Raw genomic sequence first — 15928 nt, 5'->3', positions numbered from 1 at the left:
GAAGGCAAGGAGGCCAAGAGAAGGTGGACTGGCCCGGTACTGGTGCAAACAGGGGCTGCAGTGTGACCACGGCTATGTATGCAAGGCTGTGCCCACACAGAGTGGCAGCAGGGTTTGCTTGTCAGCAAATTGCCAAGGGACCTGAGCAACAGGAGTTATTTATCACTGTCTGCTCCAATAAGCCTTGGAAGAACAGGATGTCTGTCGCATTCTGGAACCCACGCTGATGATGCAGTCGCTGTGTCAGAGCAGCTGGCAGAGTCACAGGGGAACTGTAAGGTCGTTGGGCCAGGGAGCAAAAACAAGGCCAGCACTGCTCAGCCAGCCCAGGGCAAAGGAGAGCAAAGGGTGAGCAGAGGAGAGGGGAGGAAAGAGCAAAGAAGGAAAGGCCTGAGCGCTGGGCAGGGAAGCAGGGGTGGCTGTGAGGCCACAAACTGTGCAACCTCTTCTTTTGTCTTTGAGGGCCAGAGAGCCAGAGGAGAAAATGCCCAGACCATGAAACCCTGCTGTGTCTGCTGCTCGGCTGGAGACATGCTCCATCATCCTCAAGGGCACAGATACAGAGATATGTAATGAAAATAAGTCCAGCCAGGCAGTACTTGAGGGAAGCAGATGCTGGCAACTGTTTCTCTGCTGCCATAGCAATGGCAGAGCAGTTAGAATGTTTGCATTTACCTGTGTCACACAGGCACTGGTGACTTGAAGGCCATAGAGAGGATAGAAAGAGCTGCAGCCCTGTGCCAGATGAGGCCAAGGTGAGTGGGAAGTTGTTTCATGTGCTGCTGCTGGCAGGAAGGATGGTGAAGAAGGGAATGGCTGGGTTTTGCCATGGGCAGGGAAACACACCTGGTTTTCCTTCTCTCTTTGCCTTTGAGTGCCAGAGCCATGCACGAGAAGTTGTCCAGTTGGTGGACCTTTCCTGCCCTCTGCTGTTCAGCTGGAGAGATGTTCCAACTTCTCCAAGCACATCAGGATAAAGATATGTAACCAAAATCAGTCCAGGCTGGCTGTACTTGTTGGCATCAGCTGCTGGCATGTGCCTTGGTAATGCCATGGGCATGGCACAGCAGGTACAATGTTGACAGCTGCCGTTGTCACACAGGCACTGGTGACTTGAAGGACATAGAAAGAGGATAGAAAGAGCTGCAGCCCTGTGCCAGATGAGGCCAAGGTGAGTGGGATGTGGTTTCAGATGCTGCTGCTGGCAGGAAGGATGGTGAGGAAGGGAAAGGCTGGGTTTTGCCATGGGCAGGGAAACACACCTGGTTTTCCTTCTCTCTTTGCCTTTGAGTGCCTGAGGCATACAGGAGAACCTGTCAGTTGGTGGACCTTTCCAGTCCTCTGCTGTTCAGCTGGAGAGATGTTCCAACTTCTTCAAGGACATCAGGACCAAGATATGTAACCAAAATCAGTCTAGGCTGGCTGTACTCGAGTGCACTAGCTGCTGGCATCTGCCTTGGTGATGCCATGGAAATGGCACAGCAGGTACAATGTTGACAGTTGCCGTTGTCACACAGGCACTGGTGACTTGAAGGACATAGAAAGAGGATAGAAAGAGCTGCAGCCCTGTGCCAGATGAGGCCAAGGTGAGTGGGACGTGGTTTCAATTCCTGCTACTGGTAGGAAGGGCTTTGAGGAAGGGAAAGGCTGGGGTTTGTGATGGGCAGGGAAACACATCTAGTTTTCATTCTCTCTTTGCCTTTGAGTGCCAGAGGCATACAGGAGAACCTGTCCAGTTGGTGGACCTTTCCAGTCCTCTGCTGTTCAGCTGGAGAGATGTCCCAGCTTCTCCAAGGACATCAGGACAAAGATTTGTAACCAAAATTAGTCCAGGCTGGCTGTACTTGTGGGCATCAGCTGCTGGCATGTGCTTTGGTGATGACATAGGCAGGGAACAGCAGGTACAAGGATGACAGTTGCCATTGTCACACAGGCACTGGTGACTTGAAGGTCGTAGAAAGAGGATAGGATCAGCTCCAAGCACATGCAGCCCTGTGCCAGATGAGGCCAAGGGGAGTGGGATGTTTCATTTGATTCTGCTTTGAGGTTGGACTTTGACTATGGGAAGTGCTGGGGTTTGCCATGGGCAGGGAAACACACCTGGTTTTCATTCTCTCTTTGCCTTTGAGTGCCAGAGCCATGCACGAGAAGTTGTCCAGTTGGTGGACCTTTCCTGTCCTCTGCTGTTCAGCTGGAGAAATATCCCACCTTCTCCAAGGACTTCAGGATAAAAATAAAATATGTAACCAAAATCAGTCCAGGCTGGCTATAATTGAGGACATCAGCTGCTGGCATGTGCCTTGGTGATGCCATTGCTGATGCCATGGTGATGCCATGACACAGCAGGTACAAGGTTGGCAGTTGCCATTGTCCCACAGGCACTGGTGACTTGAAAGTCAAAGGAAGGATAGAAAGGTCATTTCTGCGGAGACCAGCTTCAGGGCAGGTAAGACTGCACTGGGCAAGGGAGCGAAAGCAATAAATGTCATCCAAAAAGCTCTTTTTTGGGCTTTTTTAACCAGCAAAAGCACTTTGCCAATGCTGGGGGTGGCAGCAGCTTCTTGCTTGTGGGTGGGCTGCTGAGACAGCAGGGGTGGAGCTGGCACTGCTCACTCTTATCTCTGTGATTAACCTTGACCCTTCTGTGAGGCTATAAGCAGACCCCGGGAAGCTGGGAGCTAGCTCCTAACACGCCTTATGAAGAAAGTTTGTTGCTGCCCACTGTTAAAAGGGAGGGCAGGCAGTGTGTGAGTGCAGCCCACGCTGCCCATTACTGCACCAGTAGGTGTGGGAGGTGGGTCTTGTGGTAGGATATGTCAGTGTTCTTGTCCTTGCTCAGGTGACCGCTCTCCCACTCACTGACCCAGAGACTGTATGTTCAAACATGGTCTCTACCAGACAGCGGGCTTGCTCCAAGAAGACTGTGGCAACCCAGATGGAGGGACTGCCCAGAACTGTGGCGGTTCAAGTCTCTGGCTGCAGGGAGTGCCTGAGTCTGCTGCTGCTGGGGGATGATGGGAGGGATGCCACCTGCATGAGGTGCGAGCAGCTGGATGAGCTGCTCAGCCTTGTGGTGGAGCTTAGGGAGGAAGTAGAGAGGTCAAGATCTATTAGAGACTGCAAGAGGGAGATAGACTGGTGGTGTAACTCTCTGTGAGAAACAAGCAGAGATTGCAACCCCCAGCCTGTAGTGGACTCTCTCCCTTGCCGTGGTCAAACCGAGAGAGCTGACTTGAGAGGAGAGGAGGAATGGCAGCAGGTTCCACCTCAGCGATGCAGGCAGCGCCCTTCCAGACCTACCCCGGTTCCTCAGGTGCCTCTAAGTAATAGGTTTGAAACCCTGGAACTGGAGGGTGAGGAGGCTGAGAATGAGATGGTGGTACAGCCTTCGAGCTTTGCTAAGGGGAGGTGGTCAGCTCCATGCTTGAAGACCGCCTCTTCCGGTAAAGAAAGGAGGGTGATAGTTGTAGGTGATTCCCTTCTAAAAGGAACTGAGGGCCCGATATGTCGACCTGATGCCACCCAGAGGGAAGTGTGCTGCCTCCCTAGGGCACAGGTCAGGGACATCTCTAGAAAGCTGCCTGGGCTTATTTGCCCATCTGACTACTACCCCTTATTAGTAGTTCAGGTTGGCAGTGATGATGCTGCCAAGAGAAGCCTAAGGGCTATCAAGAATGACTTCAAGGGTCTGGGGAGGGTACTGGATGGTGCGGGAGTGCAGGTGGTCCTCTCTTCCATCCCTTCAGTGGTGGGGAAGGACACTGAGAAGATCAAAAAAACCCTCCTCATCAATAAATGGCTTAGAGGCTGGTGCAGGCACAAGAACTTTGTTTTTTTTGACCATGGGGCAATTTACTCGGTTCCTGGCATGACGGCTGCAGATGGAGCTCACCTGTCTGCAAGGGGTAAAAGGATCCTAGCCCAGGAGCTGGCGGGCCTCACTGAAAGGTCTTTAAACTAGGTAAGAGGGGGGAAGGGGACAAAATGAGGGCTACTGAGGCCTACAAGGGCTTCGTCAGCACGCAGGAAATTTTTTATTATTTTTTTTTTGCGGGTTTATTTTATTTATTTTGTGCGGGTAGTTTGAGGTTCAAAAGAGAACTTCATGGGTGATGAGGGTGGAGTTCAAAGGGATGGAGTGTGGCAGGGGAATGCTGCTTCCCTGAAGTGTCTATACACTAATGTGTGCAGTATGGGAAATAAACAGGAAGAGTTGGAGATCTGTGTGCGGTCGCACGGCTACGATCTCATTGTAATCACAGAGACGTGGTGGGACAGCTTGCATGACTGGAATGTTGTCATGGAGGGCCATGTGCTTTTTAGGAAAGATCGACCGGTGAGGCGGGGTGGTGGAGTTGCTCTTTATGTAAGATAGCAGCTAGAATGTATTGAACTCCACCTGGGGGAGAACAGTGTAGCAGTGGAGAGCTTGTGGGTGAGAATCAAGGGGTGGGCTGGTATGGCTGACACTGTTGTGGGAATGGGCTACTGGCCCCCTGATCAGGAGGAGGAGGTTGATGAGGCCTTCCACAAGCAACTGGAAGCAGCGTCACGATCCCAGGCGCTGGTGCTTATGGGGGACTTCAATTATCCAGATATTTGCTGGAAAAGCAATGTGGCCAGGCATGCGCGGTCCAGACGGTTCCTGCAATGTGTTGAAGACAACTTCCTGATGCAGGTGGTTGAGGAATCGACGAGGGGAGGGGTATTGCTGGACCTTATTCTCACTAATAGAGAAGGGCTTGTCAGGGAAGTAAAGGTGGAGGGCAGTTTGGGTTGTAGTGACCACAAGATGGTGGAGTTCAAGATCCTGAGTGGAAGAAGTAAAGCAAAAAGTAGGATTGCTACCCTGGACTTCAGGAGAGCCAACTTTGATCTCTTCCGGGACCTACTTGGAGCTGTCTCATGGGCTAGGGTGTTGGAAGGTATGGGGGCCTGTGAGAGCTGGTCGGCATTTAAGCAGCTCTTCTTCCAAGCTCAGGATCGGTGCGTCCCTGTGAGGAAGAAATCGGGAAAGGGTGGCAGGAGAGCTGTGTGGATGAGCAAGGAGCTCGTGCACAAACTCAAAGGAAAGAAGAAGGCCCATGAAATGTGGAAAAAGGGTCTGACTACTTGGGAAGAATACAGGAATGTTGTCAGGGTCTGCAGGGATGTGACAAGGAAGGCTAAAGACCGCCTGGAATTAAATCTGGAGAAGGTGATAAAGGATAATAATAAAGGCTTTTTTAAGTACGTTAACAGTAAAAGGAAGACTAGGGAGAATGTGGCCCCCCTGCTAAGTGACGGGGGTGTTCTGGTAACGGGGGATGCTGAGAAGGCGGAGATACTGAATGCCTTCTTTGCTTCTGTCTTCAGTGAAAAACCTCCCCCTCAGGAATCCGAGACCCTGGAGGTTAGTGAGAGGATCTGGGGAATGGAAGACCTCCCCACAAATCCATGGGACCCGATGGGATGCATCCACGGGAACTGAGGGAGCTGGCAGAGGTGATTGCTGAACTGCTTTCTGTCATCTTTGAGAGGTCTTAGAGGACGGGGAAGGTGACTGAAGACTGGAAGATAGCCAACGTCACCCCGGTCTTCAAACAGGGCAAGAAGGAAGATCCAGGCAATTATAGGCCAGTCAGCCTCACCTCTGTCCCTGGAAAGGTGATGGAACAGCTTGTGCTGGATGCCATCTCCAGACAACTGGAAAAAAAGGAGGTTATCAAGAGAAGTCAGCATGGGTTCACCAGGGAGAGGTCGTGCTTGACCAACCTGGTAGCCTTCTATGATGTTGTCTCTGGCTGGGTAGATGGGGGGAGAGCAGTGGATGTAGTCTACCTTGATTTCAGCAAGGCGTTTGATACTGTCTCCCATGACATCCTTATAACAAAGCTGAGGAAGTGTGGGATAGATAAGTGGACAGTGAGGTGGGTTGAGAACTGGCTGACTGGCAGAGCACAGAGGGTCGTCACTGGCGGTGCAGAGTCTGGCTGGAGACCTGTAACCAGCGGTGTTCCTCAGGGGTCTGTGCTGGGTCTGGTCTTGTTCAACATCTTCATCAATGACCTTGATGAGGGGATAGTGGCCACCCTCAACAAGTTTGCTGATGATATGAAGTTGGGAGGATTGGCTGACACGCCTGAAGGCTGTGCTGCCATTCAGCGAGACCTGGACAGGCTGGAGAGCTGGGCAGTGAGAAACCGGATGAGGTTCAACAAAAGCAAGTGTAGAGTCTTGCATCTGGGGAGGAATAATTGCATGCACCAGTACAGGTTGGGGGATGAGCTGCTGGAGGGGAGCTCTGCGGAGAGGGACCTGGGTGTCCTGGTGGACGACAGGTTGGCCATGAGCCAGCAGTGTGCCCTTGTGGCCAAAAAGGCCCAATCCTGGGGTGCATTTAGAAAAGCGTGGCCAGCAGGTCGAGGGAGGTGATCCTCCCCCTCTACTCTGCCCTGGTAAGGCCTCATCTGGAGTACTGCGTCCAGTTCTGGGCTCCCCAGTACAAAAAAGACAGGGATCTCTTGGAAAGAGTCCAGCGGAGGGCCACAAAGATGGTGAAGGGCCTGGAGCATCTCTCCTATGAAGAAAGGCTGAGTGAACTGGGTCTATTTAGCCTTGAGAAAAGACGACTGAGAGGGGATCTAATCCAGGTTTATAAATATCTGAGATGTGGGGGCCATAGTGGTGAGGCCAGTCTCCTTTCAGTGGTACGTGGAGACAGGACAAGGGGAAATGGACACAAGCTGCAGCATAGGAAGTTCCGCACAAATGTGTGCAAGAACTTCTTTAAAGTGAGGTGACGGAGCACTGGAACAGGCTGCCCAGGGAGGTGGTGGAGTCTCCTTCTCTGGAGATGTTCAAGACCTGCCTGGATGTCTACCTGTGTGACCTGCTGTAGGGAACCTGCTTTGGCAGGGGGGTTGGACTTGATGATCTCTGGAGGTCCCTTCCAACCCCTACAATTCTGTGATTCTGTGATTTGTAGGAAGGTTCAGCCTCTCCTGCCATATCACCAACAGTCACCTCTGGTAGCATGGCCCTACATCATCAAATAGAAGGCATTACTTTTGGAGCAGCCCTCATATATTTTATATATATATATATGTAGCTGAGTAGCAGCAGCTCTCAAAACCAATATTCTGATGGTCATTTCGTTGTGCAAACACACAAAGTCAACTTTCACTAACACTGTACTTAAGCAGTATGTGTTCAGTACAAAGAGTTCATTTAAGAGATGCTTTCATCATATACTGTGTGACACAGTCTGCAGATCTCTGTTTAGGACTGGATTTGTAGAACTATTCATAGAGCTACTTTCATAGAAGGGTCTGGAGGTGGAGCAACAGGACTTGATAACTTCATCACATAAGAAAAGATTAGCAGGGTAGTAAGAATGATACTACCATAGAAACTAATACATGATGTCAGAACATAGAAAAAAATGTTATGCAAGGGAAAAAAAATGAAAGTGAATAATTGCAGATGTTTTAAATTTGCATGCATGCCACAATCTTTTTAAAATCTTTGAGAGAAAAGGAAATCCAATCAGCAAATTCTTGTTTTCTGCTTGGCAAATAAATTACTTAGAGGCTGAAATGTTGGGAGGATTACTCTACCACACAGAAATCAGTATTCTGAAGCTTCTGGGAAAGAAATCAGAAGGATTACAAACAAGTGTTGTGGTGCATTTGTTGAAATTCTGCATTTTTTATGCTCTAAAGATTTTACTGTCATGGATGTCTTCAGAGTGCTGTAAAACAGGTAAAAAAACAACCACTAACATGAGCTTATACAGTTAAAATGTTGATGGAGGAGTAAAACACCTGGTAAAAACATTGTTCTTGCATTTGGCAGAGTTCCTGTAATCACAAAACACAGACACTTTATCTGGCTTGTGATTGAAAATGTGTGTCTTCTGAAATCCACTGCTTCAATTTATACCTACAACAATACTCTGAAGCTCACGGAATTTGTTTTGGACAATATATATGCCCTTTGGACAAGGGCAGCCAATAAATGGCCTACAAAAACAGAATGCCACAAAACCTATCAATAATTCTTTCTCTTTTGAAGGAATTGGCATAGTAATCCATCTGACCTGAAACAAAAGCTGAATGTAAATAGATCCAATATTCCATATCTGAAGGTAAATATTTCCGTATCGTTCAGGTGTAACTGAGAAGCTGAAGCAGATGCTGCTACTATTTACCAGTATCTAGAAAATACGTGCAACTGAGGAAGGTGTGTTGCTCTGTGATTGCTTTTTCTCATACTTGTCAAAACCTGAGTGAAGCCAGTAGATTGGCTGGTGTTCTGAGCGCCAGCACACTTACTCAAGGTAACAGCATGTGTTCAATTCATGCTGTTAGTGCAAAATCAGCTCAGATATGGGAGATTTTAATTCAGAATGTGCACGAGTCAAGCAAGAGCACTGAAAACAGTAATTCATGAGACTTACGTAGCTTCAGTGATAACAGAAGTAAAAGTGAAAATAGGACAGACTCAAATCCTGGCCTCCCTGTTAGTCTATACAGATTTCCAGTTTATTTGCTCTTGTGAAACGGTGAGAATTATGTGGAAAAGTTGGAATGGGTCCTCTGTCTTATTTTGACAGATAGGAGAGGAGAGGCGTGGGGGCAAGGGAAAAGGGGGTAGAGTGAAGAAATACTGATGAAACCTTAATAGCTCTGCAGTGCAGAAATTCGTAATGCATATCTGTATCTACTTGAACATCTCCAGCGATGGATGGGGCATCCACAGCCCCTCTGGGCAGCTGTTCCAGCACCTCACCACTCTCTCAGTTAAAGAAGGCAGTAAATAGTAAACAGTAAAACTCTCTCTTTAGAGAGAGAGGTTGATAAAGGAAAGGAACTGCTATTATTTTCAGGAGCAGTTACAAAGCAGAGCTACGTGAGAGGAAATCTATCGTATTCCAAATTGCTGGTAAAAAATGCACAGTTGCTTTAGTTTTTCAACTATTGATTCATCTATCTGTGAGCGCTCTCAGTGGCTGCAGCCAAATTCCTTAAGGGCAGTTGTGAAAGATCAGTCAAACACAACTAGTGTGTAGGTTCCTGAGTAGGAACCCACGGCTGGGATGTCCCCCCATCCCGTTCCATGCTATTTCCAGCATCAATGGGGAAAGGAGGAGCAACTGGCATCACCTACCCAGGCTTCTGCGAGGCCTTCGATACGGTCACACATCACAGGGAGAAGCATGGGGGAGAGCTCTCGTGCCACAATGCTTGGGGCTGCAGAAATCAAGGTTGCCTCCAAGAGGCTGCTTTATAACAACATGACTTACTGCACGTGAGACATGAAAGACAAGGTTACGGTTAAAAAGCCTCCACTCCCCATGGATGTGGCTGTCTGCACAGACAACAGCTGCCAGCTTTCCAGCAGGCTGATGCTCAGCCACCAAAGCACTCGCCCAGCAGATGCCTTTCACAGAATCATAGAATTAGCAAGCTTGGAAAAGATCTCCAAGATTATCCAGTCCAACCGTCCACCTACCACCAATATTCCCCACTAAGCCATGACTCTCACTACCACATCTAATGTTTCTTGAACACCTGCAGGGACAGTAACTCCATCACCTCCCTGGGCACTCCTATGGAGAAGTGTTTCTTAACATCCGACCTCACTCTCCCCTCGTGCAACTTGAGGCCATTCCCCCCAGTCCTATCACTACTTACATGGGAGAAGAGGACGACCCCCACCTCGACATAATCTCTCTTCAGCTAATTGTAGAGAGGCATAAGGTCTTCCCTGAGCCTCCTCTTCTCCAGACTAAATAGTCCAGTTCCCTCAGCCAGCCGCTCCCCATAAGACTGGTGCTCTACACTCCTCACAGCTTCACTGCTCTTCTCTGGCAATATCTCAGGGATGCAGTGTCCTTCTTGTAGTAAGGGACCCAGAACTGAACTCAAGGTGAGGATTCACCAGAGCTGAGTACAGGGGGATGATCACATCCCTGCTCCTACTGGCTCCAGCCCTTTGCACTGCACTTCCAATCTAAATCTGTTCCTTCTGCGGTAGCACTTGCATCCTCACTTAGGGCTGGAGCTCAAGAGGTCAGCACAACAGGAAGAACACAGCGTGCAACTGGAAGACATGTCACACTTGTTCCAGACACTCAAGCTGACCCAGCAGTGCTAGCACAGTCACTTCAAACACACAGAAGCATCCAAACCCCAAGCATGCACATCCTCTCCAGTGTTACTTGAGCCCACAGCTCACCTTCACACCTCCGTGCATTTCTGGGGTTTTACACTGACTCAGCCTCGCTACAGCTCCGTAGTGAGGCTCCGCAGCGAGAAGCTGCCACACAAGGCCTGCAGGACCTCTTTCTCCGCAAACCCCATCTGAAGGCATTGGTTCGTGAGGTTCACCACCTGCCCTCCTGAGTAAAGACAAACTCTGAGACTGAGAGCAAAGTGCCACTGGCCCGGTCCCCCACCCTCAGTCCTGTCAGACATACCCTGGTAAGTAGACTCATCCCCAAAGCTTGGCTGGACAACAGCACAGGCATCACTCCTCAAACGCCCCTGGAATGGGGGGCGGCAATGGGATTCTGGTGCTAAGATGAACATCTATCCAGAAATCTGTCCTCCTGATCTAAAAACATAGGCTAAAGGAAACAAGGCATGAATTCATCATTACACTGACTACACTAGAGTGCGCTTTTGTGCACACATGTATCTAGAGTCATCGCTAAGAATGTAATTGGTCCAACCAATCTTTAAGCAACTCAGTAATTCAAGACACCTGACAAGGACGGAGGCCATCTAAAAACTATCAACATTGTACTAGCTGTGCCATGCCCAAGGATTCACCAAGGCAGATGCCAGCAGCTGATGCATTCAAGTACAGCCAGCCTGGACTGATTCTGGTTACATATCTTCGTTCTGATGTCCTTGGAGAAGCTGGGACATCTCTCCAGCTGAACAGCAGAGGACTGGAAAGGTCCACCAACTGGACAGGCTCTCCTGTATGCCTCAGGCACTCAAAGGCAAAGAGAGAATGAAAACCAGGTGTGTTTCCCTGCCCATGGAAACCCCAGCATTTCCCCTCCTCAAAGCCCATCCTGCCAGCAGCAGCAACTGAAACCACATCCCACTCACCTTGGCCTCATCTGGCACAGGGCTGCAGCTCTTTCTATCCTCTTTCTATGTCCTTCAAGTCACCAGTGCCTGTGTGACAACGGCAACTGTCAACATTGTACCTGCTGTGCCATGCCCATGGCATCACCAAGGCACATGCCAGCAGCTGATGCCCACAAGTACAGCCAGCCTGGACTGATTTTGGTTACGTATCTTTATCCTGATGTGCTTGGAGAAGTTGGAACATCTCCCCAGCTGAACAGCAGAGGGCAGGAAAGGTCCACCAACTGACAGGTTCTCCTGTATGCCTCTGGCACTCAAAGGCAAAAAGAGAATGAAAACCAGATGTGTTTCCCTACCCATGGCAAAACCCAGCATTTCCCCTTCTCGAAGCCCATCCTGCCAGCAGGATGGCTAACCTGGGGTTAGAAAGTCCCTCTTGGCTTGAGTCTTACAGAGTTTCTTGAGTGATGCTTTATGGTATCAATGCTGCAACAGGTAAAGAAAGGCATCAAAGATTAGACAACTAATCATTGGCCTAGCTCAAAATATACAGATATCTTGTGGCTAGATTATATGATCTGCCTCTGTGGTGAAATGACAGGCTTTAACCACATCACTTCTATGTTCAGTTCTTTTAATGCTGTCATTAATTATCATGCTAAAACAAGCATTTGTGCTCCAACAGCACAAGACCAAGCAGACAACCAAGCCTAATATACTACAAAGTGTACAGTCAGATGCCTTTTCATTTTTTTTTCATTTTTATTTTCATTCAGACTTACTCTAGATGATGCAAAGAAAAAGATATGCAGTATTTCTCCTGGGACCTGTTGTAAGTTGCTGGTGAAATGCTGACTTGGATATATATTTTTGTTTTTGCTAAGATTTAATGGTAATTAGTCCCTTCATGCTGTGAATGTATGATTGCTGGGATTTAGTGACTTCTTTTTGATTCCCAATCTGGGTGCTCTAAGGATATCCACACAGACTTGATGAGAATGCTTTGAAAAAGTATTATTAATGCGGAGGTATAGAACTAGAGAAGAAAGTATGTACCTACAAGAGACAGAGTGCTAGATAAATGTAAATGTATAATTAAATTTAATGTTTTTTAGCACAGCATAATGGATATCACAAATCAGGAGCTGGGGCTTAGTAACCTTTAGGGATTTCCTGATATGGATTTCTTCTTTCTTAAACATGGTTTTTCTAAGTAGTGAAGAATATTACAAAACCACTCTTTCTCAATTCACAAGAACAAATAACTTGTAATCACAAGAGTGAGGAAGAAAGATTATGGGCATCAAAGCAAGAAACCAATGAGAGGTTGACCAGTAGACATTATGATGAAGACAGTTGAAGGGAAACCACTGGATGAGCTGTGATAATATTAAAAGGCCACTGTGCAGCTGCAGAGACCTCTGACTGATTACACTGGGGGGAGAGGAGGACACAACTGATTATGTTAACGATTTTTGGAAACATAATGAATATATAACAACTGTAAGAATATAACCTGTTTATAAATGACTACTCAGGACTACATGCCATCAATGCATTTCATGCCCATATCTATTCTAAGATGCTGTTTGCTCTCTTGGTGCAATTCAGCCAATCTGTTAGCACCAGTCTAAAACTTTATATCAAGAAGGACTAATTTGAGAAGACTTTTAAGCAGCAATACGAGTTTGCACAGATGCTGGCCCCAGTACTCTCCTGTGTGTATGCACGTATGCATGTGCAGATGTCATCTGCAACTCTCTTGACAGTAATCAAATGACTATGTCAATACAGTGTATAAGATGGTGAAAAGCAGAAACTAAGCCACAAAGAAGGAGGCAGCAATAGTATTCATGGTGGAACTGAGGAAAAAGTAGCCACAATCTAACTCCTCATTTTGCATATCTAGAATCACTCACTGCTCTTTCCTTTTAATGTGTGTGTACTTTGATGTTGCTAATTTGCTGGTCCATATTACTTCTTTTGATTCATTAGTTGTCTGAGGGGGAAAAAATGTTTTCATTTCCACCAGCCTGATGAAAAAATTTTTGAATTCTCAGGAACCACAGACAGAAAACATCAAATATCACTTTCTTCATTCTTGGTACAATATATGAGGGCTACTCCAAAAGTAATGCCTCCTATCTTATTATGTTTTCCCACAATGGCAGAGGCAAATGTTGACTGTATGGCAGTAAAGGCTGAACTTTCCCACCAATATTCTGTTACATTTTGTTGCCATGTGGGAGATGGCAGAGGGGCAGTCTAACAAAATGGCACCTGACATGGAAGTTAGGATGAAGCAGAGGTGTGCCACTGAATTCCTCCTTGTGGAAAAAAATTGCACCCAATGAAATACATAAATGTTTTCTGAATATTTAAGGACACCGGAGAGTGGATGTGAGAATAGTGAGACTGTAGCTGATGCACTTCAGCAGCGCCAACAGCACAAACCACATTCCAGCTGGCCATTCACAGCTGTCACACGAAAAAATTAAGAGCTGCTCAATCAGCTCATCTATGTGAATCAGCCAATACTAGTGACAATGCTGAAGAAGAATTCTTTGTAGCTCTATCAAGTAGTGTTGTTCCACTATTTGCATTTGTTGTGGTTTGAATAGAAGTAAGTAGGAGGAATTACTTTTGGAGCAACTATGAAATTTAGATACAGTTGCCAACACTTTCAATTTCTACAAGCACTTCAGACTTCCTTGAATGGCATGATTTTCTGCAACTAAATTCTCCTAATTATCATTTATTTGGCTTTCCTAATGAAAACAAATTTGTTCAGCATCAAACACTAAAAGGGACAGTTTCCCTTGTTGTTTATCAGATCATTTTGTTCTGCAGTAAGCAGCATCTGGAGTTGATTTACTAAGAGAAAGCACAAGGGCATCTCTTGGTCAAAGCACCTACATTCAGAAATTTATCAATGGGAGTATGCATTCTTGGATGCTGCTTAGCTCATTTCAGATGCATTTGAACCATTAAAAATTTAAGTCAGAGCAATTTGAAGCAACTTTCCTATATTTTTCAGTATTGATTTTATTTCCACTGGATATATATATCCTCTTTATTTATCACTTGATTTCAGGTTATTATTTTTTCTGTGACTCTAGAGGTGAGCAATATTCTCATTTTTCTTTTCGGAGGGAATATGTTTTGCTCATTGAAATATTTTGAAATCCTTCATTTTTTGTATTTTTTTTAAATAATAGTTTTGTAACTATCTACATTCTAGAATCTGCAAGACGTAGAAAATGACAAAAAAGTAAATTAATCAAGTCTGTGTCTTGAAGTTGTGCATGCAGATTACAGCACACAGAAGTCTGTTAACTAGTGTTCCAGACAAAAATGCACGTTTATGGAAGACTTAAAGAAGAAAATGTACATATTATTTTTTATTTATCTGCCTGTGAAATGTTCATGGGAATTTTTATTTCAAAAGCATACAGCAGATGGAAAATTTCAAGATGTTTAAATGCAAAGGTGACACAGAGAGGAGAACTGATGAAGTTGTTTATCACTAGACACTGACCACTAAAGACTATTACGTGTGAGCTGAGGAAGACAGCATTAACAATCTTTATTGATTTAAACTGGAATGATAGATATGTTTCTCATTCAAATGAAGAATGGAAGAAAATATTTAATAAATAGGTATCAAGAACTTCTTTTCTTCAATCAGCTCCTATCAGTCTTCTCAGTATTTACAGTGTCATAGTTATACTTATGTCATCTGTGTATTACAAATATGTATCATCTCTGTTCTGACCCACTCAGTGGGAAAGGTGAGGTTAAACTTTTAATTCTTTGTGTGGTAGCAAGGAGTAATGACAGTTATGTGAGATTGAAACAAATTGTGAATTTACTTAAAACTGAGCAGAAGTACCACAGATAGCAGTTTGGCAAAAGTTGAAACAACATTAGCTCCATATAAACTCAGTGGAATTATGGAAAATAGTGGCTTGGCAAACCTCAGTGATTTAAAATTCACTGGAATTACAATAGACAACAGCTTTGCAAAACCCAACGATATTCAAAACTTGTAACAATACTATGTTTATGTGCCAAACTGAAGAGACTGAGAAAGACATGAAAGAGAAGCAAAATATCTTTTCCCTAGGATCCAACCAAAAGTGAAGGCAGAGAGAGAGAAGAAATGGTATCACCATCCTTGGATCCAGCAACGGTCTTTACTTGTAGTCATGGTCCTCTGGTGGTGGGCACATGTGCAGATCCCTAGGTTTGTGCCTTTTATAGTATGATTCACACATGATCACATTGCCACTATTCTAGGGCCTACCAAGAGGCTGAAATGTACTAATAAGGATAAAAAAAAAAAAAAGAGAAAAAATTGACCAGCACCAGAAAGGGTCTGGAAAATGTTACTGAGGGATAGAAGTGAGTGCTAGCAGTAAAAATTCCCATTGAAATTTTAGACCATATGAAGTGAAACAACATGTCAAAGCAACATACCAGTATTTTTAAGTCTAAATAAATATTTTTATTTTCCTTTTATGAGAGTTTCCCTTAGGCTTGTTTTTGAACTTTTTTTTTTGTTTGTTTGTTTGTTTGTTTTTTAATTTCCCCAGAAGAGAATGACTAAGGCACAAAAGACAGTTATTTTCCATAAAATGCACTGTCATTAAATTGGTTTCTTCATCCTTCATTGATTGCCAGGTTCACTGCTGTTTCCACAAAGACAAGTGATGAAATTACTGCATTGAGGTAACTGCATTTATTCATTTCCTGTATTTTGATGCTTTGTCTGTGGAAGGCACCTACAGAAATGGTTGTTAAGTCTTTTACCCATTGTGGTAGTGTAACCTCGTCCTACT

The sequence above is a fragment of the Lagopus muta genome, chromosome Z (genome assembly GCF_023343835.1).
Source record: "Lagopus muta isolate bLagMut1 chromosome Z, bLagMut1 primary, whole genome shotgun sequence".
NCBI lineage: Eukaryota > Metazoa > Chordata > Aves > Galliformes > Phasianidae > Lagopus > Lagopus muta.
Note: the sequence above shows the minus strand (reverse complement) of the source record.